Raw genomic sequence first — 12,591 nt, forward strand, 5'->3', positions numbered from 1 at the left:
GAAACTGTTAGAGCTGCAGCAGAACAGAACCGCTTTGATTTCTGTTCTTGGATCAGAACATCAAGTTGAAGACTTTTGGAGCGTTTAGAAGTTGGATTTTACTTGTTAAACGGGTCGGTCGCTGTGCAGAACCAGGCTGAAGGATCCAATGTTCCTGATGGGTTGATCAGAGCTCCAGGTTCTATGGAGGACCAAGTGCAGACTGGAGGTCCCAGAGAGGACACCGGTCATGTGACCACATAAATTCAGCAAAGATCCATCAGAGAGGAGTAGCTGGTTCCAGCAGCAGTTTCTCTGAAGTTCAGCTCATTTCAAGCTTCCAGATGCAGATTTTATTCTATGGGACTTTGTGATGCTGACCTTCAGGATTCTTTGCTCTGATGGTTCTCAAACTCCTGTCACTTCCTTCTTTGATCAGATAAAGGTCCACTCCAGGTTGAGAGAGTCGGATTAGTTTTGATGCAGCAGAGGAAGAAGGAGGAGGATGAGGACGTTTTGCAGATCTTCATGTCCTGGGACTCCACCATCTTGGAGAGGGTCTTCTTCACTCTGAGGATGGTGAGGTGGGGCTATGGGTCCAACCAGGGCCGTGCAGAGACCGTTGGAGGGGCAGGTGCTCAAAGTTAAAAGAGGGCACATGGGGCACGGATTTAAAACACGATACAGAAACATACCTTGATATACCACCGGTTGAAATGTACCAACCCATACTATAAAGAATGTAACATGGAATCAAGGGCGTAGGTTTGATTTGAACTTTGGTAGGGACACTATTGGTCCAAAGCTTCATTGGTCCAAAGCAATATACACTCACCGGCCACTTTATTAGGTACCCCATGCTAGTAACGGGTTGGACCCTCTTTTGCCTTCAGAACTGCCTCAATTCTTCGTGGCATAGATTCAACAAGGTGCTGGAAGCATTCCTCAGGGAGTTTGGTCCATATTGACATGATGGCATCACACAGTTGCCGCAGATTTGTCGGCTGCACATCCATGATGCGAATCTCCCGTTCCACCACATCCCAAAGATGCTCTATTGGATTGAGATCTGGTGACTGTGGAGGCCATTTGAGTACAGCGAACTCATTGTCATGTTCAAGAAACCAGTCTGAGATGATTCCAGCTTTATGACATGTCGCATTATCCTGCTGAAAGTAGCCATCAGAAGTTGGGTACATTGTGGTCATAAAGGGATGGACATGGTCAGCAACAATACTCAGGTAGGCTGTGGCGTTGCAACGATGCTCAATTGGTACCAAGGGGACCAAAGAGTGCCAAGAAAATATTCCCCACACCATGACACCACCACCACCAGCCTGAACCGTTGATACAAAGCAGGATGGATCCATGCTTTCATGTTGTAGACGCCAAATTCTGACCCTACCATCCGACTGTCGCAGCAGAAATCGAGACTCATCAGACCAGGCAACGTTTTTCCAATCTTCTATTGTCCAATTTCGATGAGCTTGTGCAAATTGTAGCCTCAGTTTCCTGTTCTTAGCTGAAAGGAGTGGCATCCGATGTGGTCTTCTGCTGCTGTAGCCCGTCTGCCTCAAAGTTCGACGTACTGTGCGTTCAGAGATGCTCTTCTGCCCACCTTGGTTGTAACGGGTGGTTATTTGAGTCACTGTTGCCCTTCTATCAGCTCGAACCAGTCTGGCCATTCTCCTCTGACCTCTGGCATCAACAAGGCATTTCCGCCCACAGAACTGCCGCTCACTGGATGTTTTTTCTTTTTCGGACCATTCTCTATAAACCCTAGAGATGGTTGTGCGTGAAAATCCCAGTAGATTAGCAGTTTCTGAAATACTCAGATCAGCCCTTCTGGCACCAACAATCATGCCACGTTCAAAGTCACTCAAATCACCTTTCTTCCCCATACTGATGCTCGGTTTGAACTGCAGGAGATTCTCTTGACCATGTCTACATGCCTAAATGCACTGAGTTGCCGCCATGTGATTGGCTGCTTAGAAATTAAGTGTTAACGAGCAGTTGGACAGGTGTACCTAATAAAGTGGCCGGTGAGTGTACATGCTCCTATTTTTTGATGCTTGATTTGAGCAGATTTGTTTTGCCTGTCTAAAAAGAAAAGGCAGCATTATTTGCTACATTTATACAAATGTTATAAGCACGACACACACTAGATGCTGTTTGTTAACCTTTAAAGCATCACAGGATCTGATGAATGTCGAATTGGGACTTTTTCCCACTTTGAAAAAGTTTGCATTTGAACTTACCAGCAACAGAGACAGACAGTAAATGCGGGCCTATTAAACCAAATATATTCAAAATATGTCTGTTGTCTAGATTTATCCTGTATTTTCTTTTAATGATGTAGAAATGTGCAGAGATGAACCCCACCCTTATTCTATTTTTATCAAAGATACTCTGTCTGCATCATAAAACAGCAAAATTATAATTTCAAGGGACTGCAAATAAATTTATTGTATTTTCACTGGAAGTAGAAGTTTCACTGACACTGACAGCATTTCACATATTAAATTCAAACTTCAACAAATTTACAACTGGGCTGTGTAGCCCATTTTATGTAATTTATCTTAACATTCCAAACACATTTCTTACATCTGTAATGGATATTAATAACTATCAATTAAGTGAGCACACCTCTCATGAAAACAAATGATGCATCGTTTGTCTTTAAGTTATTTATTCAAAGGCATGAGTGTTTGAATGTCCCTGTCCCCCAGCACAGTCAGGAAACAGAGCAATGAGAAAAAGAGCACACTAAACTTTTATACATTCTGGGTTAACAAAGAAAGTGGGATTAATCTTCAAAGGAGTGCAGCCACTGGTACGATCCAGTTCCTATCTAACTCAACTCCTCTCTGTGTCCTTGGATGTGGAAACACAGTAGTAAATCTGTAAGCATGAGAGCTTCTTTCACATGGGAAAGTTTTGCAGGTGCATCCAGAGAAGATATGATCAGAGTTACATACATCGATAAAATTTTCCACAACAATCCTTTCTTCTGATTCTGAAATCATCACTTAATAAAGAAAATTTTCAAACACTGTGAGCCTGTAATAGTGACAAAGTAGGAAATTGTGTATTAAGTACATAAGCAAAGCCAAAGCTAAAATAAAATTGAAAATAAAAAGAAAAAAATAATTTGTGAGAAAGAAAAAGAAAAAAAATGTTAAAGGATACATCTTACTGAATTTAAAATACTAGAATGCTGAACATCAGTATCAACTCCCCATCTGGGTTAGAGTTATTACATCCTTATAGCACTCTAAGTAATGTAAAATCCATCTTCATCAGTACTGTCATCGTCTTTTAATTCAGAAACATCATACTTGTCCATATCATGGTCAGCATAAACAGAAAGCAAATCTGCATCAGTATTGAACTGCAACATAGTGGTATCAATTATTTTCATTACCAGTTTCTTAACCCCCCTAGGGCCAAAACCAAAATTTCCAGGGCGGGCGGGCGAAACGAGACCCTCCATTTCCCTACAGCCCCGTACGGCCCCAATGCCCAGGTATGGGATCCGGCGTTCCGACGCTCGCCGCGGCCGGGCCGGCCCCCTTAAAAATTGGCGGGCCGGCTGGCCGGAGCGGATCCCCGTCCGCCACGCCGCCGCCGCCGTCCCGCCGCCGCGCACGGCGGCCGTGCAGAGGCCCCCCAAAGGAGGCCTTTCTCCGCTCGCAGCGCGGGCTCCATCCACAGTGTGGCGCCCAGGGGTAGGGTCGCGAACCGTACGGCCCGTACGCAGGCGGGAGGGGAAAATCGGGAAAGGTTCACGCATTGGCCGAGCCCGCGCGTCCATCGAAGTGGCGCGATTTTGGGAGGGGCCAAGCGGCTGAAATGTGGACCGGCCGTACAGGACCTACAGATTCCCTTTGCCGCTGGCGTCGGGCCTTCGGCGCCACCAACCTGTCGGAGAAGGGGATGGCGCCAGCGTGGCAGGGGGCGGGAAGGGAAAAACGGGAAAGGTTCACGCATTGGCCGAGCCCGCACGTCCGTCAAAGTGGCGCATTTTTGGGAGGGCCAAGCGGCCGAAACGTGGACCGGCCGTACAGGACCCATAGACTCCCTTTGCCGCTGGCGCGGGCCAGAACTCAAGAAAAATACGCCACTTATTTTAATATAATGTTAAAATTATTATTTAACCCGTTTGCAAATATAGCGTCCAGATCCCTAATGTGAAATAAAAAAAAAAAATTTAATCTCCCACTTCCAGGCTGGGGGGGGTCTCAGTCAGAGACCTCTCCCCAGGAAGAGTGCCTCTCGCTGGATAAGAGTGCTGGAACGATGACCCCCCCTGCTGGAGCTCTGACATGCATCAGGCAACATGTTTGGTAGGACAGGTTACAGTTTGTAACAGTGGTAGCCACATGCTGAACTTCATAAAACAATGTTATATTTATTAAAAATAACCTACTGCGATATGTACAGTGCGTTATGTACACTTTAGATGTACGGCAGCTACCGCGTTATGTACACTTTAGATGTACGGCAGCTACCACGTTATGTACACTTTAGATGTACGGCAGCTACCACGTTATGTACACTTAGGACCTAAAAAAACCCGCCACTTTTTAAAAGATAATGTTCAAATAATTATTTAACCCGTTTGCAAATATAGCTTTCAGACCCCTAATGTGAATTAAAAAAAAAAAATTATCTCCCACTTCCAGGCTGGGGGTGTCTCAGTCAGAGACCTCTTCCCGGGAAGAGTGCCTCTCGCTGGGCTAGCGTGCTTGACTGGACCCCCCCTTCTGGAAGTCTGCCTTACCATAGGCACAATTAGAGCTACTCCTGTTGATTTCGTATCCACCCCATGCTGGAGACAGAACTGAAAAAAAAATACGCCACTTATTTTAATATAATGTTAAAATTATTATTTAACCCATTTGCAAATATAGCTTCCAGACCCCTAATGTGAAATAAAAAAAAAATTAATCTCCCACTTCCAGGCTGGGGGTGTCTCAGTCAGAGACCTCTCACCAGGAAGAGTGCCTCTCGCTGGGCTAGAGTGCTTGACTGGACCCCCCCTTCTGGAAGTCTGCCTTACCATAGGCACAATTTGAGCTACTACTGTTGAATTCGTATCCACCCTATGCTGGAGACAGAACTCAAAAAAAATACGCCACTTATTTTTATATAATTAGGCGCCTGCCTTGCATGTGCAATGAGGAGGCAGTGCTGTGCGAAGGGGTTAAGAAACTGGTAATGAAAATAATTGATACCACTATGTTCCCACATCAACCACTTTTTTACATCGTCGCTGTGTCTACACCGATTTTTGTACAAACATAAAAGTGAGGTTCATGGTCCTCAAAAGCCTGCTGATACTCATGGTGAAAGAATTATTTTGATATCTGTTATACTTTTTGAGTTACAGCGATTTGTTCGGGACCCTTTTTAGAGGATTTCTAAAAATCCATAAAAATCCCATTTAGACCATAATTTTTTACGCCTTTATTAAACTTTTTCTAGCAAAAAACGATAGCTTTTCTTCTTCCCCCATCCGTTACGAACTAAACGCAGAAAAAATTACGTCTCTACCATTTATGGATCAGGAGATATGAAGCGTTGTTCGGGGCAAAGTTCTCCATTATAATCCAATGGGACTTTTTGTGACCAAAGTGTCTGCACTTGTGTAGACGGCCGCTGCAGGCTGCAGGTGTGTGAGTGAGTTTCCATGACGACGGAACTCTGAGGGCCAGAGGGAGATGCTCCATTTAGATACAATGGCAACTTTCATTGCTCACTGCAGCGGCTGTGATTAATGTAGAAATCTGAAATTCGCACAGTCACTTCCTCTTAACATTTTAAAATTTTCATGTGACTTTCAGCCATGTGTCACTTTTCTGTACCATTTGGGATTTCACATGCTTTCCTATTGGGCCTTTGCTTCCAACAGGACCTGGCATGATAACCAGACACGACCAAATTGGCCAATACAGCACCACCCACCTGTGGGAAATGGTGCTACACGTCATTTTGGTCAAATGTTGAGTTCTGGGCCCAGATGTGGTGAGGCTGAGTTGCTAAAGGAGGCCAATCTGACCCATGAACTTTGGTCACGTTTGGTGACATTAAGTATTTGCACCCCTATTTGAGGCACTTCCCAGTACAGGATTTGGACCAAACTGACAGAGTATAATCACCCGGTGATACTGAACACAACCATGCTAGCGGCTAACGGTTAGCATGTTGCTAACCGGAAGTAGCTCTAGGAAGGTCTCACCAACTTTTGCTTCACAGAGTCTGTTCGTACTTTAGAGAGAAAGCTCCACAAGAAATTTGGGCTACGTCGCATAAAGCATCTCCAAGCTATGAGGTGTCAAACATCCAATGCTGTTCAATGGGGGACCAGACCCCTTATGGTCCCAATAATGCATGCCCATACATGGCGCTACAGTATAGCTCAGATGGAAAGTGCAGGCTTTGCATGCAAGAGGTCGTGGGATCGATTCCCAGTGTGGGAGACTAAGATTTTTGTATTATAATCCCCACAGTGTGTATATTAAAACATGTGTGCTGATCCCATGAAGTCTTTTTTTTTACCACCCGCCATTTTGAGTTACCATGGCAACGTTATAAACAACGTATTTTCTCCCTATTTGAGGCTCATCCCAGTACAGGATTTGGACCAAACTAACAGAGTACACTCACCCAGTGATACCAAACACAACCATGTTAGCGGCTAACCGTTAGCATGTTGCTAACCAGAAGTAGCTTTAGGAAGGTCCTATCAACTTCTGCTTAGCCAGGGTTCTTCTGCCTTTACAGACAGAGAGAGAGGGCTGCAGCTGTCAGTGAGTCTCCATGACAACGCTGCTAGCAAGAGGCTCCTAGGAGGTCCATTGACTTAACATGGCACATTTCGACGGCCGCTGCGGGGGCTGTGAAGACTGTAGGAAGCTGAAATTTGCAGTGTTGCTTCCTGTTGCTATTTCTGACGATACGGTACGCAAGTGGCAGGCGCCTTGCTAAATTTCTTCAGAAATTTTTCTAGTGTTAAAATTATTATTTAACCCGGTTGCAGATATAGCTTCCAGACCCCTAATGTGAAATAAAAAAAAAAAATTTATCTCCCACTTCCAGGCTGGGGGTGTCTCAGTCAGAGACCTCTCCCCAGGAAGAGTGCCTCTCGCTGGGCTAGAGTGCTTGACTGGACCCCCCCCCCTTCTGGAAGTCTGCCTTACCATGGGCACAATTAGTGCTACTCCTGTTGAATTCGTATCCCACCCATGCTGGAGACAGAACTAAAAAAAAATACGCCACTTATTTTAATATAATGTTCAAATTATTATTTAACCCGTTTGCAAATATAGCTTCCAGACCCCTAATGTGAAATTAAAAAAAAAAATTAATCTCCCACTTCCAGGCTGGGGGGTCTCAGTCACAGACCTCTCCCCAGGTAGAGTGCCTCTTGCTGGGCTAGAGTGCTGGAACGATGACCCCCCCCCCCCCGCTGGAGCTCTGACATGTTGTTATCCACTCTGCTACACCCCTTAGCCCCTATATATATATATAGGGGGCAGAGAGCCGTTTTATACTCCCATGTTGCCTGTACACCTCCCTCCTTCCGTACACCTTGACCCCTCCTTAACCCACATAATTACATAGGCCACGCTCTCAGCCAATAGCAAAAGCTGTTCCCCTCCCCCAGTAGTTGTGGTCGTGTAGTGCAGTTTCAGACACAACAGTGGAGCTTGATTTCCAATGAGTCCCACCATCAGCCCGTAACCTACCGCGTTATGTACACTTTATATGTACGTCCGCTACCGCGTTATGTACATCTAGGACCTCAAAAAAACGCCACTTTTTAAAAGATAATGTTCAAATCATCAAGGAGGGGTTAGAAAAAAGAAATTAGAAAAATATTTGAAGTCTAAATTGTTTATTTACTTTAATGTACTCAATGAGAATATGAAGGCTGAAGGCTGAACCCTGCTCCTCAGGGTGGAAGGCAATGTTGTTATCCACTCTGCTACACCCCTTATCCCCTATATATAGGGGGCAGAGAGCCGTTTTGTAATTCCATGTTGCCCGTACAGCCTCCCTCCTTCCGTACACCTTGGCCCTCTGTGTTGTCCTGCTCTAACTCTACTCCTCAGGTGTGCCTAGTTGGCTGAGGGGGCGTGGCCCACACCTGCAGCTCGTTGCAGGCGGCTTCCTCTGGCTTCTTAAGCAGAGCGCTGACAGATGGAAGACGCCAGAGCCTTAAGCAGTGGTGGTACGACGTGGCCTCTGACCCAACTCCTGAAAACCTGCTGGTGAGTTTTTTCGTCTTTGAACTTTGACCAATTTTGGATCTCCCTGTTTTTGTCACAGTTTTGGTGCTTCCCTCACTCTGGTCAATCCATCTGTCACTCACTTCCGAGGAGGCTCGCTCTGGATCCCTCACCAGTAACATCAGCCACCCTCAGCCACTAGCCGCCGAACACCAACAGGGGTAGGATCACAGAGTTCCCTCGGCGCTACTTCTCCCCGGTTAGGTCCGCCCAGCTTTATGGTAAGCAGCGCAGCTTCTAGTAGTTCTCCTGGTTCACCTTTCAGAGTCACTTACTCTCCTTCTCTTTGCAGTCTCTCCAGCCGTGACGTTCTGACCCTGCCGAGTTGTCCGTAGTCCCGTCTGTTATATCTGCCTGTTTTCTAAATAAACATCTTAAAACTGTGCTTTGCTTCCCGATCGTATCTGCATGTGGGCTCGTCATCTGAAAACCATGACAGTACCAAGTTTGGTACACTTCTTTTTAGGAGGCCCTGATTAAGGCCTCATCAAGGTGAAAAAAACAGCTGCTGGGAGACAAAGGAAAAAGCTACATAGGCTCGAGTGGGCTTGATTCGATCGTCTCCATTTACTGTTTCGTTTGGTACCAAGTTTGTGAGGCTACGATGCTCCTTTGCTAAACAGTGGCACAAAACACTGGTTTGTAGGAGGCCCCATTGAGCCTCCTAAGCAAGGTGAAAAACCCAGCTGCTGGGAGACAAAGGAAAAAGCTACATGGGCTCAACTGGGCTTGTTTCGATCGTCTCCATTTACTGTTTTGTTTGGTACCAAGTTTGTGAGGCTACGATGCTCCTTTGCTAAACAGTGGCACAAAACACTGGTTTCTAGGAGGCCCCATTGAGCCTCCTAAGCAAGGTGAAAAACCCAGCTGCTGGGAGACAAAGGAAAAAGCTACATAGGCTCGAGTGGGCTTGATTCGATCGTCTCCATTTACTGTTTCGTTTGGTACCAAGTTTGTGAGGCTACGATGCTCCTTTGCTGAACAGTGGCACAAAACACACTGCTTCTCTATGTTTTGTGCAACAAAATCAGGTCTTGGACCGTCGTTTTGATCAATGACGAATCATTGGTGCCCAGCACTGCCACCTACAGGAAATATAGGTTGTGCTTCTTACAACCTGTCTAGGGTTCCTGCACAGCCACAAACTGCACATACGCCTCTACAATTTCCATTCCAACATCTGATAATGGATTTCATTAAGCTGACACCTGTTGAATTAAATAAATATTGTCTAGTGGTCGTGGACATGTTTTCCATGTATGTTGAAGCTTTTCCAACAAAACAGGCAGACAGCAGTGCCGTCGCCAAAGCCTTATTAATGGAGATCCTTCCACGCTGGGGGGTCCTGGAGTTAATTTCCAGTGATAATGGGACACATTTTGTCAACAAAGCTCTGCAGGAAATCAGCAAACTTCTAGGTTTCTAATTAATAATAATAATTTAACTTTATTGATCTCACAATGTAGAAATTCACTACTGCATCTTAACCCATTACCCTTGGGGAGCAGTGGGCTGCCATGTGCGGCGCCTGGGGAACAGTCAGGGGTTAAGGGTCTTGCTCAGGGACCCAGGGTGCAGGCTGTGGGGATTGAACCGGGTACTTGCATCCTTCTCTGAGTGCAAGCTCACTGCTCTAACCTCTAGGCCAGCACTCCTCCTTAATTAAAAACATATTGTGCTTATCATCCAAGTCAGGAGTAGCTGTAGAAAAGGAAAGGTTCACCGTAAAAAGCAAACTGGCTAAATGTTGTGAAGAAACATGTTTATCTTGGCCAAAAGCTCTCCCCCTGGTTCTCTTGTACATGCTGATGAAAAATAGATCCAGAGCTAATCTAAGTCCTTTGAAATCCTTTTTGCGAGCACATGGGAGGAGGACCCAATACTAACTTATCCACATTAACAACTGCTCATTTTGAACATTCAATGTTAGAATATTGTAAGGTTCTGTCACGTTCTCTTTTTCTTCCTCATCAGACCGTGATAGCTGCGTTACCTCCAGTGGCTGATAAAATCCTGCACCAGCTCCAGCCAGGACAGTGGGTGCTGATCCGAGACACCAGAAGGAGCCACTGGAGAGACAAGCGTTGTACTGGTCCGTTCCAGATCCTGCTGGTGACCCACACTGCCATGAAGGTCCAAGGAAGGAACACCTGGATCCACGCCACACAGTGACATGGTTCACCACCATCCGTACGTACGGATTTACACATACAATCAGTATGTATGTGTTCGTTACGAGGTAGTCAGGGGTTAAGGGTCGTTAAGCAAGACCCTTAACCCCTGACTGTTCCCCAGGCGCCGCACATGGCAGCCCACTGCTCCCCAAGGGTAATGGGTTAAGATGCAGTAGTGAATTTCTACATTGTGAGATCAATAAAGTTAAATTATTATTATTAATTAGAAACCTAGAAGTTTGCTGATTTCCTGCAGAGCTTTGTTGACAAAATGTGTCCCATTATCACTGGAAATTAACTCCAGGACCCCCCAGCGTGGAAGGATCTCCATTAATAAGGCTTTGGCGACGGCACTGCTGTCTGCCTGTTTTGTTGGAAAAGCTTCAACATACATGGAAAACATGTCCACGACCACTAGACAATATTTATTTAATTCAACAGGTGTCAGCTTAATGAAATCCATTATCAGATGTTGGAATGGAAATTGTAGAGGCGTATGTGCAGTTTGTGGCTGTGCAGGAACCCTAGACAGGTTGTAAGAAGCACAACCTATATTTCCTGTAGGTGGCAGTGCTGGGCACCAATGATTCGTCATTGATCAAAACGACGGTCCAAGACCTGATTTTGTTGCATTTGCTTCGTAAGCGAAAGAAAAGTAAAAAATGAGATCGACGGTGGAACGTGAGGCCATTGAACGCCAGTCGCCCTTTTGATGGGGAATTTTGCACTTTGGTGTTGCCAATGCAGGAGATGGACGACGAGTGGCATTTCCAGTACCCCGCATCCCACATGCCGCTTCCCACAGTGCACCGATTGTGGAGGCAGAGCACCTGGCTGTGACTTTACGGTTCTTGGCTTCTGGGATGAGTCAACAAGCCCTGGCAGCCAGCTACAAGCTGGCTGCCAGGGCTTAGTGGTTAGTGGGATTGTAAGAGAAGTGTGTCATGCTCTCTGGGAGGAACTGCGAGCGGACTTCATGAAGTACCCTCAAGGTGATGACTGGGAGGTGATACGACATGAGTTCTGGCAGCAGTGGCAGTTTCCAAATTGTATTGGGGCAATAGATGGGAAGCAAGTTCGAGTGAGAGTGCCAGCCAACAGCGGAAGTTGTTTTTTTAATTACAAAGGCTTTTTTTTAGCTTTGTCTTGATGGCTGCCTGTGACGCGCGTTACAGATTTTTTTTTGTTGATGTGGGAGCGTACGGCCGAGACAGCGACGCTGGAGTTTTTGCCCGCACAGATTTTGGTGCGCAACTGATCCGAGGTCAGCTTCCCCTTCCACCTCACGCACCTTTGACTGGAATGGATATCTGGACCCCACCAGTGTTTGCTGCTGATGAGGCCTTTCCTCAAAAGGTGAACCTGATGTGTCCATATCCAGGTAAGCAAACACACCTCATGATTGAATGAATGAATGAATACCTTGTAATATTTTACAGGAAATTACATTGTCACAGCAGCTTCAATACTGATGTTAATCTCATCATATGACTAATAAAGTTTGTTTCTAATAATGCATTCTGTTCTTTATATTCTGTTTTACAGGTCTAGTTCTATCAGAGGACCAGAAGGTGTACAACTTCCGGCACTCCAGGGCCAGGCGGGTTATCGAAAATGCTTTCGGTGTTTTAGAAGCCGGGTGGAGGATCCTTGGGCGTGCCATGGAGTGCTGCATAGAAACAGCGGAGGACATAACAAAGGCATGCCTCATCCTCCACAATTTCCTTGCAGCCAACGACCAAGGCTTGACGGAGACTGACCGCTACATCCCCCACACCATGTGCGACAGAGATGGTACACCTGGTGAATGGAGCCAGTTGGTCCAGGGTGACACCAACTTTCAGAGCTCTTGAGCATATACTGCTGCAAGGGCTACGCAAGATGGACTGGCTGTCAGATAAATCTTCAAAGAGTTCTTCCAAACAGACCAGGGCATGCTTCACTGGCAAGAACAGCATGTCCGACGTGGGACCTTGGGTCATCATTAATTGTTTATTAATCTGTGAATTGTTTGTTCAAAATCTATCAAAATCAACCTGTTTGGTTTAGTAGTAGTAGTAGTAGCTAATACATTGAACAACAAAAATAAACAACATCAATCACAATCACTCAAGTTTTTTATTATTAAAGTGCAAAACAGTACC

This window comes from Fundulus heteroclitus, chromosome 9 (assembly GCF_011125445.2).
Source record: "Fundulus heteroclitus isolate FHET01 chromosome 9, MU-UCD_Fhet_4.1, whole genome shotgun sequence".
In the NCBI taxonomy this organism is placed as follows: domain Eukaryota; kingdom Metazoa; phylum Chordata; class Actinopteri; order Cyprinodontiformes; family Fundulidae; genus Fundulus; species Fundulus heteroclitus.